Source organism: Dasypus novemcinctus, chromosome 8, assembly GCF_030445035.2.
Source record: "Dasypus novemcinctus isolate mDasNov1 chromosome 8, mDasNov1.1.hap2, whole genome shotgun sequence".
NCBI classification, from domain to species: domain Eukaryota; kingdom Metazoa; phylum Chordata; class Mammalia; order Cingulata; family Dasypodidae; genus Dasypus; species Dasypus novemcinctus.
Window position 1 is genome coordinate 62892987 of NC_080680.1, and position 17720 is coordinate 62910706.

Consider the following 17720-nt stretch of genomic DNA (forward strand, 5'->3'; position numbering starts at 1 on the left):
TCCAAATCATTGTCTTGTGTGCCTCACTGGACCTTAGCAACCAGACCTTTAAAAAGGATTTTTACACACATGTGTGTTGCACGCCCAATCCTCCCCACCATCCCCTAAATAATGGAAGTTATGTGATCCCTCAGGGTGGGATTCACCTCTGTGCCTTCCACGGGCCCCAATGTGGCTACTTCAAACTTCCATGGCAGTGTATTCGACCAGGTGGCAGGGATGAGTGAGTAGCTCAGTCAAGAGCTGGGTCTGTGGACTCCTTGTGCACAGAAACCAAAGCTCCTCAGCTGCTTGCTCTGCTGGCTAAATTAATAGTAATGATGTTTATTTAAATCCACGTCTTGAAGACCTTAAAGGATTATTTAATCTTTCTTATTAAGTAGGTACACAGAAGACAGCGATTCCATTTTATCAATGGAGAGAGAAGCTGGAAGGCCTCAGGCTCTTTCTGTACTCAGGATCCTAAGCACCAGTGCTAATTCACTGTAGAGATGAACCACCCAACTCTGCTGCCATCTCTGGCCTCCCTCTGAAAAACCCAGATGTTGCTAATATACTTCGTTGTATTGTTCAAGCAATTCTCACAATTTTGATAAGCCAATCAATACAATCTGGTAGTGGTGTTCTGGCATTAATCACACAGATTTCCTTTGATAGTACAGAATCCAGAATGGTTTACTTCTTTTAAGGAGAGAGTGTCTAAAAGGATGCAATTTTTTAAAAGAAAGCCCAACAAATGTGTATTACTGGCCAAATTACAGAACTTGGCACACAAATCAAGTAGATTCCAGGCATAATGGGTAATATTAATTGAAAGCTTAAGATGTGTCAAGTGCATTGTATATGACATCTCATTGAATTCTCACAATAACAGGTATTACCACCACTACCCCCCTCCTCCCCCCCGCTTCTAATACAAGAGGACACTGAAGTTGATGGAGGTTGGACAATTTGTCCAAAGCCATGTAGCTGGTAAAGTGGTAGAGCTGGCATATGAACTTGGACAGCTGAGTTCAGAGCCTCCCTCAGTGCCCGGGAAACAAGAAAGTGGGATTTTCCTTGCAGAGGTCTGTGGGGAAAAAAAAGGAGGCACTAGATTGTCAAACAGGGTGAGAATAGTTTATGTGTATAATGAGCTCCGATTTCCAACAGAGGCCAGAAAATAGTTGCCAAGCGAATTATTGTGAATTCAGAGTGACAGATTTTATTAGTGTTCTTTTGGTATGAAAAGCTAGGACCAAAACGTAGGGAAAGTATAGAGGTTACTTTCCTGTCTTACGTCTCTTCCAGAATTATTATTTAGACTCTTACCTACAGTCATGAATTTTCATTATTTTTTCTGTCTTTTGAAAGTCAAGGAGACACTTTTTATGCCTTTCACAATGGCATAGGTCCAAATAACACTGCAAATTAGTTTACTCATATTTCAAGTTGACTTGTATTAAGGAATGTGTCTTGCTTAGCAGTACAGTTGAGGGGGGCAAGCAGGGCCCTCTGGTGGTCTCATTTATCACTGAGGTGGTATAACACTAGTCTATATTTAGTTTATTTGGAAGCACGGTGTGTCCTATCTTCAATTTATTGCTGACACTTGAAGGACTAGTGCTGTTTTTTTGTTTCAAGGAAAGAACAAGCTCAGACAATGAAATAATCATCCCCAGTATCTGAAGCAACAATGGGAGATTCTGAATAGCAAGTTTGGAATAAAGAATATACATTCACTTACTCAACAAATATTTATTGGGCACTTACTATATGTGCCAGACATTCTTCTAGGGTCTAGAGAAAGAGCTGTGACCAAAAGGGGCAAAATTCCATGTCCTTACGGAGCTTATATTCCAGAATATTGTCATGAAATTAACTCGACAGAAAGGGTAGCAGTGAGATCACTTAAACATAACTGTTATACTTAAGGATAAACTTAGGTGGATTCACTGTGGGCTAACCATCACTTTCGAAATCATACTTTAATTAACCCATGATTTAATACATGTTCTAGTCTGGAGAAAAGCTAGAAAAGGTTATAAAAGCAAATAAAAGTACATGATTGTGTACATAAAATCACTAAAAGCAGAACATGGAAAAATGCAACAAAGATATTTAAAGAGCATCTTGAGACTCAAAATTGAAGTGTGAAATGTCTTTATAAATTTAATTTTCTACAATACGATTGACAATAAGGATTCTTGTGAATATATTTTTTAAAAACTTTAATAGATTTAAGATAAAAAAATAAGAAAGCATGAACTCCAAGGAGAATAATAGTATAATTTGAATATAATGTATTTCAGTGGTTTTGACATATATTACTTTTCATATTTATTGTATCCTAGATACAGTATAAGCTCCTTAATATAGTGGGTTGATTCTCCACCACATTTTAACTTTTAATTCTAGAAATTTCCTTTGCACCACACCCAATATATAATCTCCACATGACCTGACACAATTTCCATCTATGCAGAAAAATAAAGATACCAGGTTTGATGAATTTGGTTTTGCAATTTCCTGGAAGAAAATGAGTATCATGTAAACCCAAAATAAAGACTGGGTAAAATAATAAGTTAAGTTGGGGAAAATAATAAATGGTATGAATATCAAGCATATAATACTTTGTTGAAATATGTTTTTTAAAAATTAAGTTTGTTTTATTATGTCCTTAATAATGGCTCTAATTTCCTTGCCATGATGTTTCCAGTTGAGTCAAAAAATGTATTATACCCTCCTCCAATGGTATCTTAATCTTAATGTGTTATTCCTCAAGTATACTTTTGTGTTTTTTCAATTAATTTTATATTTTTAAAGAAGCTTTAGATTACATGAGTGTTATGTAAATAATATAGGGGATTCCCATATACCCTACTCCCTCCCCCTCCCATACTTTCCCACATAAACAACATCCTTCATTACTGTGGTACATTTGTTACAACAGATGAACACATACTGAAGCATTGCTACTAACCGTGGACTATAGTTTACATTATAGTTTACATACTTTCTGCACAATTTTGTAGGTTATGACGAAATATATAATGACCTGTATCTGTCATTGCAATGTCATGCAGGACAATTTCAATGTCCTGAAAATGCCCCCATATTATACCTATTCTTCCCTTTCCTTCCCCTCAGAACCTCTGGTAGCCACTGTCTTTAGATCAAAGATAAAATTTCTTCCATTATAAAATAATAAGTCTATAATAGAATAATAAGTCTACTTTAGTCCATTGAAAACATACTGATATTGAGGACTGTTCCCACTTCTTGATCTGCTCTCCTTTTCCCAAGAGGCCAGGAAGACCCAAACATCATCCATGTCATGGAAATAGGTTTTAAATTGGGATATAGCTATGTCCCAATACTTTTCATACTCTGCGCTCCTCCCCATTTCCTTCCTAGTTCACTCACTCTCACGCAATATTTGTCTCATCTCTCCCTTCCCCACTACTGTGCACTCTTCTGAGGGCAGAGGCCATGTCCGTTTCCATCTTTATATTCTTTCACAGTACCTACCATAGAAAGATGCTCGGTACATGCTTGCTAATTAAATAAGCAAAATGGGATTTTAAAATTGTTTAATTAGCCCATATGCTCATGTATAATGAGGCTGGGGGATTTGTGCTGTCGTTACTGCCTCACACCTGTAGGAATACCATAAGATAATATCTCCCTTCTCTGAACTCACATTTTATTTAGAACTGGCACTTCACATTCATTCCTGATTACTTTGTGTTTGCCATTTGCTGGCTTATGCTGGAATTGTACGGTTGTAATGTGGGTGTTTTTTGTTTGTTTGTTTTTTAAGGTGGTACCAGGGAATGAATCCAGGACCTTGTACATGGGAAGCAGGAACTCAACAACTGAGCTACATCCACTCCCTTATGAGACTTGGTTTTTCATTTGTTTGTTTTTAGGAGGTACCAGGGATTGAAATCAGAACCTTGTACATGGGAAGCAAGTGCTCAACTGTTTGAGCTACATCTGTTCCCCTATGGGTGTCTTACATATCAATATTTCATATTTTGCCTACCAGTGTGCTAGCACGTGGAAGATCTGGTGCTGTCACTTTGTAATAATCAATCAAGGAATCTGTTTAAGAAAGGAAGAAGCTCAAATAGGGAGGAAACTCTTAGACAGAAAAGAGTTGGGGCTTAGGTCCTAGCCAGCAGAAATTATTTTTACTAATACAGAGTGACAGCATTTAACCATTCTTTGGCTAAGTCCACTGAACCCTGTGCCCAGGCACTGTGGCATGGGTCCTTTGACCTGAGAATGCCAGTCTTCCTTTAGGTAGTCCAATTGCACCTATAATACTAATGGCAGGGGAGAATGCTGTAGTAGTGGTCTCTTTTGGCTGGTTAAAGTGTTGACTGGAACAGGGTCACTATGTAGTGAAGGAGAGAATGTAAGAAAGAGTTCTATCAGGGTTCACCATGTGGTACCTGGGCACCCTGGAAAATGAAACTTCCTGGCAAGGACCAGGAGTCCCACCAATGGGTCGTGACATGAGGACAGTTACTTTCTCAATTATCCCTCTAAGACTGATACAATTTAGGGTAGTGAGAGTCACATATGGATAAAAATTTAACTTTAACATCTTCTCAGGTCACTTTTGTTTCTCTCATGTTGAGGCAGTCCAGGCAAATTGTCATTTTATGAGTCCTAGCCTGGATATATCCACTTCATTCCTTCTTGCTCTACTTGTCAAATATCCTTTTTCATGGCACCTCCAGAATCACTCATTCATTCATTCATTACATATTTAATGAGCTTCTTCCATGTGCTGCACTGTTCTAGGTAAGGGGATACAACACTGAACAAAAGAGACCAATTCCTTACTCTTATAGAGCTTACATTCTAGTTTAAATCTCTATTCTCAGACATTTCTTCTAATTAAATAGCCACAGGAACAATTAACATATAAAACCCTTGCTGACTTTCATTGAATACTACATTTGAGATATTGTGCTAATGATCATTTAATCCTCATAGCAACCCTAGGGTAGTAGGTACTATTAGTAAATATTTAAAATTTTTATTTTGATATAACTATAGATTCCAGGAATTTGCAAAGAAATGTTTTGTCAGCCTCCTTCCATGATAACATCTTGAATAACTCTAGTGTAATATCAAAACCAGAAAGCTGACATTGGTACAATCTTTGAATTCATTCAAATCTCACCTGTGTGTGCCAGTGTGTGTATGTATAGTTCTGTGCAATTTGTATAAGTTTATAATAGGTATAAGCTTTGTGTAACCACCACTGAAATCAAGATACTTAATTGTACCATCTGCACAAGACACCCTCGTGCTACCCTTTTATATCTACACCCACTCCTTTCTTCTATCCCTAACTTCTGGAAACCACTAATCCATTCTCCATCTCTATTACTATATCATGTATATTGTCTAAATGGAACCATGAGGTGTGTAGCCTTTTGAGACTGGCTTTATTTCACTCAGCATAATTTCCTTAAGGTTGATCCAAGCTGTTGCATATACAGATACTTTGTTCCTTTTAATTGCTGAGTGGTATTCCATGGTATGGATGTACCATGATTAGTTTAAACATCTACCCACTGAAGGACATTTGAGTAGTCCCAAGGTTTTGGCTATGACAAAGTTGCTATGACAGGGAAACGGACTTTGGCCCAGTGGTTAGGGCGTCCGTCTACCATATGGGAGGTCCGCGGTTCAAACCCCGGGCCTCCTTGACCCGTGTGGAGCTGGCCATGCGCAGCGCTGATGCACGCAAGGAGTGCAGTGCCACGCAAGGGTGTCCCCCGCGTGGGGGAGCCCCACGCGCAAGGAGTGCGCCCGTGAGGAGAGCTGCCCAGCGTGAAAAGAAAGAGCAGCCTGCCCAGGAATGGCGCCGCCCACACTTCCCGTGCCGCTGACGACAACAGAAGCGGACAAAGAAACAAGACGCAGCAAATAGACACCAAGAACAGACAACCAGGGGAGGGGGGGAAATTAAATAAATAAATAAATCTTTAAAAAAAAAAAAAGTTGCTATGACATTCAAGTACAATTTTCAACATGAAAATAAGTTTTCATTCCTCTGGGGTACAGGCTAAAGAGCACAATTGCTGGTCATATGGTCAGTCTATTTTTTGTTTTAAAAGGAACCACCAAATTATCTTCCAGAGTAGCTGTGCCATTTTACATTCTCACCAGCAATGTATGAATGATTCAGTTTCCCCACATCCTTGCCAGTGTTCGTACTGCACACCACTGTTTAAAACTTTAGCCATTCTAATAGGTGTAGTGCAATCTTATTCTGGTTTTAATTTACATTTCTCTAGTGGCTTATGATGTTCAACATCTTTTCATGTGCTTTTTTGTCATTTATGTATTCTCTTTGATGAAACGGATGTGTGTATCTTTTGCCCATTTTCTAAATGGATTTTTCTGAATAAGTCTGGAGAGTCCTTTACATAGTCTAGATAAAAGTCATTTGTCAAATAGATGATTTGAAGTTATTTTCTCCCAGTATGTGATTTCTCTTTCCATCTTCTTAATAGCATCTTTCATAAAGCAAAAGCTTTTTCATTCCAATGAGGCTTAATTTATCAATTTTTCCTTTTATGGATTGTACTTTTGGTGTCAAGTCTAAGAAATTTTTTCCTGTCATAGGTCATGAAGATTTTCTATTTTTTTTTTCTAGAAGTTCTACAGTTTTTTGTTTTACATTTAGGTCCATGGTGCATTTTGAGTTAATTTTTGTATAACATGTGAAGTTTAGATCAAGGTCCACTCTTTTGCCTACGAATATCCAACTGCTACTATAACAACTTTAAATATCAAGAGCAAAAGTCCTAGTAAGGTTAACTAACTTTCCCAAAGTCATACAGGTAGTAAGTGGAGGTGTTAGGATTGAAATGCAGGTAGTGAGACTTGAAATCACATTCTCTTATTGATTATATTTCCCTAGATCCAAGGTATCACTTTCTTTTCCTTCCCCAAATTAATTTAAAACACATTCTGAATTCAATGTACATGCAGGACATGGAATAGAACAGGAGTCACCCATTCACAGATTTTTTTTTTTTTTTAGGAAGTATGGGGGATTGAACCCAGAACCTCATATATGGGAAGAAGGTACTCAACCACTGAGTTAGATATGTTCCCCTTCAAAGAACTATTTAAAGAAACCTAGCTTCACTCATTCACCCTGATTTGAATAAAAGTACATGATATTTTAAAATAAACTATTATTTACAACAGCATGCATCTTTCTAATCTCATAAAGATAAAGTGTAAAAGAGAAAAATAAAAGACATGAAATTGAGATCTGCCATTAAGTAAGGATATAGTGCTCTATTTTTGCGAATGAAGTAATAAGGTACTGATGAGGTTGTAGGTCCAGGTCTCAAAATAAAAATTCTGGTTCCAGACAGTGGCTGTGGTCAACTAGGACATATCTTATCTGTTATCTGTCAATAGCGCAGCAGAAATTGTATGCTATTGAAAACAGATGTAGCCTCACAGTAACAGAAATGGAATAGACATGCTCTGGGAATCCTAACTGCATTACTGTTGAATGGAGCCAGGAGGTACTGATATTACAGTCAGAACCATCTTCTTGGCCAAATATTCAACACTATTTTCAGTGTTGGAATTAGAAATCTGTTGCAGAGTTAGGAGAAAATGACATGAGGAAACTCTGGCAGGAAAAGCTTTTTCTGATTACTGTTGGCTCTGAAGCCTTGGCTTTAGCCACTCGCACCTTCTCAGGATCATTCTGGAGGCACTGTTACGTAGCTGGTCTTAGCTCACAAGCTTACTACTGAGGAACATCTTAAATACTTACAATATTCATGTAATGTGAGACATCATTGCTGACAAGTTTCCCTTCTATTATTTTTTTAAACAATCTACTACTAACTAAATTATAGAAACATTGGCGGAAACAGATGTGACTCAAGCAATTGGGCTTCTGTCTACCATATAGGAGGGACAGGGTTCGATACCCAGGGACTCCTGGTGAAGGCAGGCTGGCCCATGCAGAGTGCTGGTCTGCACGGAACGTTAGCCAGCGCCGGAGTACTGTCCCACACAGGAGTGCTGGCCCATGCGGAGAGTTGGCGCAGCAAGATGAACACAACAAAAAGAGACACAGAGGAGAGATAATAAGAGATGCAGCAGACCAGGGAGCTGAGGTGGCACAAGAGAATGATTGCCTCTTTCCCACTCCCCAAGGTTTCAGGATCAGTTCCCGGAGCCGCCTAATAAGAATACAAGCAGACACAGAAGAACACACAGCAAATGGACACAGAGAGCAGATGGGAGGGATAAATTAATTAATTAATTAAAAAAAATATTGGGTATCTTTGAATAGAATTGTAAATTGCAATGAAAAAATATACTGAACATAAGAGAAAATGATACTTTCCCATTGACTGCAGAAATTCCAGTCCAAAAGTGAAAGGTTGTGCTGATGTTGACATTTCTCTCAAAATAATGTGTATTCATTCTCCAACTTTATATAATGAAAAATTTCAAAAATAGGAAAAGTTCATAGAATAGTATAATGAACACCCATATAACCACTACTTAGAGTCAATAATTGTTAACACTTTGCTATATTTGCATTACCTATATCTATATAGAGTTATACTTTTTTGGGGAATCATTTTTAAGTAAACTGCAGATGTCATGATATCTTCACGCTTAAACATTTCACATGCATCTTCAAAGGACATTATGGACATTTCTGACATAATGGCAATACTCTGTGCTTGTGTGAGCATGCACACATGCATTTTGTATGTATGTAAACAGGCAGCATGTTGTCTTTTTGGGTTAAAACCTCCAAATGGTGTTTTTGTTAACGTGCTCAATTATGTTTGTGTTTATATTTTTGTCTCGTCTCCTAAGACTAGTTGTTAGGTATAAGTAAAACAAAGTGTTCATTTTATTTGCTAAGACCCCCTCCTTTCCCTGCTTATTTTACCAACCCATAAGAACAGAGGAACAAAAATCATTTGGTTCTTTAAAAAAGAAAAGTTGCTCTAGACACACATACTCATTTGCTAACTGCTCTTTGGTATTAGCTTGTAGCTGGGCAATACTGACTACACAGATATTTTAAAGTACAAATACTATTTGGTGATGGGGCTCTTGATTTGGGATTCTTACTGTGAATTTTGGGGCAGGGGGGCTATGAAATTCCTAAAACTATGTGTAAAAGTATGGTATGTAAATGAATTTTCAGGGTACAGGAAGAAAGTGTCCAGCTTCTGTAAAATTCTCTTTCAGGCTCAGGACCCTATAAAAGCTTAAGAATCAGTGATTCAATGCTTTCAAAATACTTATACTTTGGAAGCTGGGAGATGTTTTATATAGGGCACAAAACCCTCAACTGATAATTGACAGAGAGAAGGCATTCCAAAAGGATCCATCTATCAAGTTGCCAGTGTAGTGCCAGGGAAATGGGCTCTGGCAGATGCAAGACAGAGCAGAAGGCAGCACAAAGCATCTTATGCACATCGACAAGTCCTCTATTAGTTCACACTCTTCAGGAAAAAGATCTGAATGTCACTACAGATGGTTCCATTCTATTCAGTGGGCAGACACTGGGCAGAATGCCCAAGGTCTGCTTGGAGCATCAGGAGCAATTCCGACCCATGTGTTTGTAATGGTTGGACCTCTGAAGCTATGATAGTCTGAAGGCTGGTTTACCACGATGATCGTGCTTACCTTGAAGAAACAAAAAGGAGGAAGCAGAAAAATCCCAAATAAACAGTGAGAGAGGAAAAAAAGCCTATTTTTTATCTGCCTAGACATTTTGGACATGGGTGCACTTCTTGGTAAATGACAAAGGGAATAACACAAGGGCACAAACAAATGCCAGGGGCTGTGCTAGGTGTTCTCACATGGCTGTGTCATAGCATTATGGGAATTATTAGTAACTCATTAGTATCTCTGCTTTATTACTGGAAGGAAGTAAAGCCTAATGGGATGAAGCAACTGGAAGGGGATAAGGACCGTCAGTTACTTAGTGAGCAGGGTTTAGGATTAGAACTTGACTGCGGGATGACACAAGAGAGTATTTTTCCATTGCAGTACATTGTTTTAAATATTTATGTGTATGTGTGTGTGTTCGGGGGGAGATAGGTGTGGAAAACATAAATGGGAAAAAAAATTAACAACTAAAGTCAGCTTCTACTGTAGACGGTTTGCTGAACTTTATTTTGTGCTAGTGTGTGTTGAAAATACACTGGGAAACAAATCAATAGCACTTAGCATTTGAACGAGCTGATCTAATTGCATTATCTTGTTTAATATTTATAGCTCCATAAACATTATCAGTCCCATATTGCTGTTGGTGAAAGTAAGGCTCTGCAAGGCTGAGTAAACAGTCCTAGACTACAGAGGTAGTACCCAATAAAGCTGGGGGGTTCCTGCTCAGGATTGTCTGGCTGGGAGACTGGAGCTCTCTCTCCTCAGGTTTGAGGCTTTACCAGGTGAGTTCAGGAAGTGTGGTAACACCTGGCAGGGCACCGACTCAGTCCACATGGGAACATTCAGTTGAATGAGGAAATGTTGCTTTCTCCCAGTGAGCTCCCCAACACACACAATCCTAAAAAGTTTTGTGGGAAATCAGGTTTTTGTAAAATGACTTTATCTTTATTGCCAATAGATCATCATTATGATTCTAATACTTTTATCTTAAATTTACCTGCTTTCTATGGAGTTACTGGTCTACAAATAAGCATTTACACATCCTAGGATTTCTAAAGGAATCTTTCTTTTGTTTTTGGTAATGGAATCATTATTTCTCAATGGATTAGATTCTGACATTTTTACTGTCAACTTTAAGCATCATCACCAAACTATATAATACAAGGGACTGTACAAAGTCATGGGATGACACTGCAGAACAATGGAAACTGTTTTAAATACCCATAGCTCTGCCAATGACTATTCTGATGGCCTCTGGCGAGTTACTAGAGGGCTCTAAATCTCTGTTCCTAACATGTAAAATGTGGATGATTGCTATCTCAGAGGGTTCTTTAATTATCAATTTTAATAAGATGACATATGTAAAATGCCTGGATCCTCAGAGGCACCTAATGAACATATATGAGAATACAAAATTACAAGAATTTACAAATGGGACAATTAACTATCTAAGCTTGGAGATGGCAGGTAGCCAGGTTGTAATTCCAACTTCTGAACTAGTCCTGAATCTCTGAGGGCTTTGGTCAAGAATTTCAATTTCATATAAACATGGAGAACAGGGGAAGTCAGACATCATCATCCCAGACAGATAGGAATGCACTCTGCTTCAATTTCTCCACTTTCTCATCCACATATTGTCGTTTTGCATTTGCAAGCAGTTTTACCAACAAAGATTCTCTCCCATGTCTCTTCCTATCCCATTTCTCACAATAACTTTTTAAAAAATTCACCAGGTGAAGCCATTATGTTATAGGGTAACTGAGAAATTTTTCCAGCTTTAATAATTGTGGTAGTTTGTGTGCAAGTTGGCTGTGATTCTTCTTCTCCCTGTACCCACATCTCTTTGCAATGTGACTCTGTAGACCCTCAGGAGGAGGAGTTTATTTCCCTTCCCCTAGATTTGGGCCTTGTGACTTGTTTTGTCAATGAAAGTGGTGGAAATGACAGTGTGCCAGGCCCCACCCTAGGCCTCAGGGGACTGTGCATGCTTCTAACTGTTCTCCTAGACCACCACATTTCTTGTTAATCTGGAAAACCTACAAATATTTATTCTCTTAATCAAATCCCAAACCAGGAAAGTATATTAATGGATTTCTAAGATCCTTCATGCATCAGCATAACAACCTGAGCTTATTAGATGAATAAAGAAAGTAAAGCTGCCTGGTTCTTTCAGTTGATCACCTGGTAAAGAAGAAAAACCTTTTCCCTCTGTTGGAGAACTCACAAAATAAAATTATGATCCTAGCATATTAGGCAGTCAAAAAAGTATTTTGTCTTGTACAACTTTAATCTGTCTGGAACCTTTCCATGAAAGTACCACCAATTTCTCTAAAACTGGCTCCCCTGCTGTTATTAATCCACGGGCCGCACTGCGCACTCACCGCATAAGATCAGATCCATTTGGAAAAGAAGTTGAGTCTTCCCCTTTGGAGAGGTTAACATTAGGTGCCTGTCTGTCTGTACTGCAGGGCAAAACATCTTCAGATTTCTCCGGTTTATTTTAAAGTGGTTAAACACCTCTAATGTTTATGTTTTTTTGACCATAAAAGCAAGTATAACCCTTGCCGGACTGGGATGGAGTGAGGTGAGTTTTTCACTAGTCTTATGCACAAAATTGAAAGAGGCACCAAAAAACACAGTATCTAGACAATGGCTTTTTAGTACAATATTTCAAAAAATAAAGATAAATCCAAAAAATCCATGATGAACAGAATATCAAGATTTTAAATAAAGACAGGATCCGACTCTGCACTTCTAAGACCCTGCCTCACTGGTCTCCCCCTAATCCCAGTCCTTGTTCCAATCAAACTTTAATAAAAAACAAGTGACTGGCTCATGGGTTGTAGTTGCCAATTCGATTTTTTAAAATATTGCATTAAAATATTACTTACATGATAGCTGAGTTTTGGAGGTCCCCTTAATTTTTTTTCATTTTAAAAACAATTTATAGAAGTATATCGTTTATAATGAACATACATAAACAATAAGTGTATAGTAAAAGTTGTAAACTTACAAAACAAACATGCATAGCGTCATACAGGGCTCCCATACATCACCCCACCACAAATACTTTTCATTGTTTTGACATTGTAACAAATTATGAAAGAGCATTGTTAAGTATTACTACTAATTATAGTATCTATCTTACATTTGGTGTCTTTTCCCCCCAACCCATTTCATTATTATTTTTTATTCATAAACCCTAGAGTTTATCCAAGTGTACAATCAATCACATTTGGTAAAATCACATAATTGTGTATTCATCACTGCAATCAACAGAGCCTTATCATTACTCCAAATATACCCAAAAAGCAAACCACTATCATACCCATATGTTAGCACTACTAATGGCAAATCCTGTGAAGTGCTTTCATCATTTATATTCATTTCCAAACATTTCCAAACAACTTTTTAAACAATTCTGCAAAGACTAAACCCGTTTTCCATTCTCTAACCACATTCTATTCTCTGGTGACTTATATTCTAGCTATTAACTCCATGATTTTGCTCATTATATTTAGTTCATAATAGCAACATCATATTTGTTCTTTAGTGCCTTTGCTTCACTCAACATGATGTCCTCCTGGTTCATCTACATTGTCATATGCTTTATGACTACATTTCTTCTTACAGCTGATAATATTTCATCATGTGTATATACCACAGTTTGTTTATCCATTCATCAGTTGATGGGCACCTGGGTTGTTCCCGTCTTTTGGCAATTGTGAATAATGTTGCTATGAACACTGGTGTGCAGATATCTGTTCATATCACTGCTTTCAGTTCTGGGTATACACCTAGTAGTGGTATTACAGGAGGATCTATATCTAATTTCCTTAGGAAACGTTAAATAGGCTTCCACAGTGGCTGTACCATTCCACATTCTGACCAATAATGAATTAGTGTTCCTATCTCTTCACATCTTCTCCAACATTCTAGTAGGTGTGAAATGATATCTTATGGTAGTTTTGACTTGCATTTCCCTAATAGCCAGTGATGAACTTTTTTTTAATGTGTATTTTCACCATTTGTATTTCTTCTTTAGAAAAATGTCTATTCAGGTCTTTTGCCCATTTTAAAATCAGGTCATTTGTCTTCTTATTGTTGAGATGTAGGAGCTCTTTATATATCATGTATATTAGATCCTGGTCAGATGTATGATTTCTAAATATCTTCTCCCTTTGAGTAGGCTGCCTTTTTTATCCTCTTCACAAAGTTCTCTGACGTGCAGAGTTGTTTAATTTTGAGGCAGCCCCACTAATCTATTTTTTTCTTTTGTTGCTTATGCTTTGGGTATAAAATTTAAGAGACCCCTACCTACGACTAGGTCTTCGAGATGTTTCCCTACATTATATTCTAGGAGTTTTATGGTCCTAGCTTTTATATTTAGGTCTTTGATCCATTTTGAATTGATTCTTGTACAGGGACCGAGAAAGGGATCTTTTTTACTCTTTTGATTATGGATATCCAGTTCTCCCAGCACCATTTGTCAAAGAGACGGTTTTGTCCCAGAAAAGTGGACTTGGAAGGCTTATTAAAAATCACTTCACCATAGAAGTGAAGATCTATTTCTGAACTCTCAATTTAATTCCGTTGATCAGTGTGTCTCTCTTTATGCCAATATCATGCTCTTTTGACTACTGTAGCTTTATAATGCACTTCAAGGTCAGGAAGCATGAGTCCTCTGACTCTGCTATTCTTTTTTAGGATGTTTTTTGGCTTCTCAGGACCCCTTTCCCTTCCAACTAAAGTTGTTAATTAACTTTTCTATTTCTGTGTAGTAGGCTATTGGAATTTTGATTGGTAGTTCATTGAATCTATAAATTAATTTGGGTAGAACTGACATGTTCATGATGTTTAGTCTTTCAATCCATGAGCATGGAATGTCCTTCCATTTGTTAAGGTCTTCTTTGATTTCTTTTAACAGTGTTTTGTACTTTTCTAAATACAGATCCTTCACATTCCTAGTTAAATTAATTTCTAGATCTTTGAGTCTTTTTGTTGCTATTGTAAATGGAATTTTTTTCATGATTTCCTCCTCAGTTTGCTCATTACTAGTGTACAGAAATGCTACTGATTTTTGCATGTTGATCTTGTATACTGCCACTGTGCTGAACTCATTTATTAGCTCTACTAGCTTTGTTGTAGATATTTCTGGATTTTCTAAATATAGGATCATGTCATCTGTGAATAGTTAGAGTTTTACTTCCTCTTTTCAAATCTGGATACTTTTATTTCTTTTTCTTACCTAATTGTTCTAGCTAGAACTTGTAGTACAATGTTGAATAACAGTGATGACCGTGGGCATCCTTGTCTTGTTCCTGATCTTAAAGGGAACACTTGCAACCTTTGCCCACTGAGTACAATATTGGTTATGGATTTTCATATATGCCCTTTTATTATGTTGAGGAACTTTGCTTCTATACCTATGTTTTGAAGCATTTTTATCAAGAAATTCTTTTTTAATATAGACATTTAGGCTACAAATTCCCTTCCCAGCATTGCCTTCACTGTATCCCAAAAGTTTTGACAAATTGTATTCTCGTTTCCATTCCTCTCAATGCATCTACTAATTTCTCCTTTTACCCTCTGATTGTTTAGGAGTGTGTTGTTTAGTCTCCATATATTTGTGAATTTCTCCCTTTACTGCCTATTATTGATTTCCAGCTTCATTCCATTATGATAAGAGAAGGTGCTTTGTACAATTTCAAGCTTCTTAAATTTTTTGAGAGTTGTCTTATGGCCCAACATTTGGTCTTTCCTGACGAAAGACCCATGAGCACTTGAGAAGAATGTATAACCTGTTGATTTTGGATGCAATGTTCTATATATGTCTGTCAGGTCCAGCTCATTTATCATATTGTTCAAGTTTCCTGTTGAGCTTCTGTTTCATTGTTTTATCTATTGATGTGAGTGGATGTAGAAATCTCCAGCAATTAGTGTGGAGATGTCTATTTCTCCTTTCAGTTTGGCCAGAGTTTGCCTCATGAATTTTGGGGCACCCTGGTTATGTGCACATGTATTTATGACTGTTACTCCTTCCCGGTGGATTGTCCCTTTTATTAATGTATAAGGCCTTCTACATCTCATCACTTTTTTGAATTTAAAGTCTGTTTTTTTCTGACACCAGTACAGCTATCCCTGCTTTCTTTTGTTACTATTTGTGTGAAATATCTTTTTCTAACCTTTCATTTTCAGTCTATTTGTAAACTTGGTTCTAAGGTTAGTCTCCTGCAGACAGCCTATGGATGGCTCATGTTTTTTTATCCATTCTATCAGCCTATGTCTTTCTGATTAGGGAATTTTATCCATTAACATTCAATGTTATTACTGTAAGGGCATTATTTACTTCAACCATTTTATCCTTTGGATTTCATATGTCTTGTCTTATTTTTGTTCATCTTTTTACCCTTATGGTTATCTTTTCAGATAGTCTTCACTTCTACACTCTCCAATCCTCTCTCTTTCCTGTTTTCTTTTTCTAGCTGCAGAATTTCCTTTAGTACTTTTTGCAGAGCTGGATTCTGTTTTTATGAACTCTCTTAGTTTCTGCTTTTCTGTGAATATTTTAAACTCATCATCATATTTGAAGGACAGTTTTGCCAGATAAAGAATTCTCAGTTTTTCTCTCTCAGTACCTTAATTATATCATACTACTACCTTCTTATCCCCATGGTTTCTAAAGAGAAATCCACACTAAGTCTTATTTGGATGTCCCTTGTGTATATGATGGTTTGCTTCTCCCTTGCTGCTTTCAACATTTTCTCTTTATCTTTAGCATTTGGCATTCTGAATATTATGTGTCTTGGGTGGGTCTATTTGGATTTATTCTAATTGGAGTATCTGCATATCCTGGGCATGAACATTCATATCTTTCATGAGAATTGGGGAATTTTGGGCCATGATTTCTTCAAATACTCTTTCTGCCCCCTTTCCCTTCTCTTCTCTGTCTGGAATTACTGTAATACATATGTTGGTGTGCTTCATGCTATCATTTAACTCCCTGATCCCCGCTCAATTTTTTTCCCATTCTTTTCTGTGTTCTTCTCTCATTTAAATTTCAGCTATTCTGTCCTTTATATTGTTTATTCTTTCTTCCATGGTTTCAACTCTGCTGTTGTATGTCTTTATTGTAATTTTAATCTCACTTTTTTCTTTCATTCCCATAAACTCTGTTATTTTTCTATCTGAGGTTCCAAACTTTTCTTTGTGCTCACCCAGTGTCTTTTATTTTTTTTTAAGGAGGTACCAGGGATTGAACCCAGAAACTCATACATGAGAAGCAGGTGCTCAGCTCTGAGCTACATCTGCTCCCCAATGAAAGCTGTTTTTTTAAAAAATTTGTTTGATTGTTTTTGTGTTTAGGAGGTACCAGGGATTGAACCCGGGACCTCGTAAATGGGAAGTAGTGCTTAATCACTTGTACTATATCTGTTACCCCCAGTGTCTTCTTAATGTCTTTTATTTCTTTAGCTATGTTGTCCTTCAACCTCATGATTTCGTTTAGGAGATTTGTATGAACCTCAGTGATTAGTTGTTTTAAGTCATGTGTCTCATCTGTAGCTTTGATTTGTTCCTTCCTTTGCCTGAGTCATCTCTTCCATTTTCTAAGTATGGCTTGTAACTTTTTCTGATGTTTAGGCACCTGACTGTGATGCTGAGTTTACTCTGATGTTCAGTTTTTCTTTCTTGCCCAGGGATTTCCTGTTAAGTAGCTGTGTGCTACCACTATCCTTTGATTCTTGGTTCAACTTGTTCTAGATATTTAGGAATACCCCTGTTAAGGTGATCAAACCAGGGCTAAGACCGAGTCATGGGGTGCAGGCCAGTTTCCAAGGGCTTTGGAGAAAGTGGCAGTACAGGCACCTGATTGCCTATTTATTTTTTTCCCCTTCTTTTCATTAACTTTTCTTGTCTGGCCAGCAGATGATGCTCTCTGACCAACCTCTTAGCTTACACCCTAGATCCTAGGGGGGAATGGATTCACCTTATCCCTACCCTGGGGCGCTGTGCAGAAGCAGTGTCCTCAGGGCAGA

At 37.5% G+C, this 17720-nt stretch overlaps 1 protein-coding gene across 5 annotated transcripts in view; it reads right to left on the reverse strand.

Moving 5' to 3' along the window:
• Positions 1-17720, reverse strand: part of SLC24A2 (solute carrier family 24 member 2) — a 353299-nt gene that overhangs the window by 188176 nt on the left and 147403 nt on the right. The window lies entirely within an intron of this gene.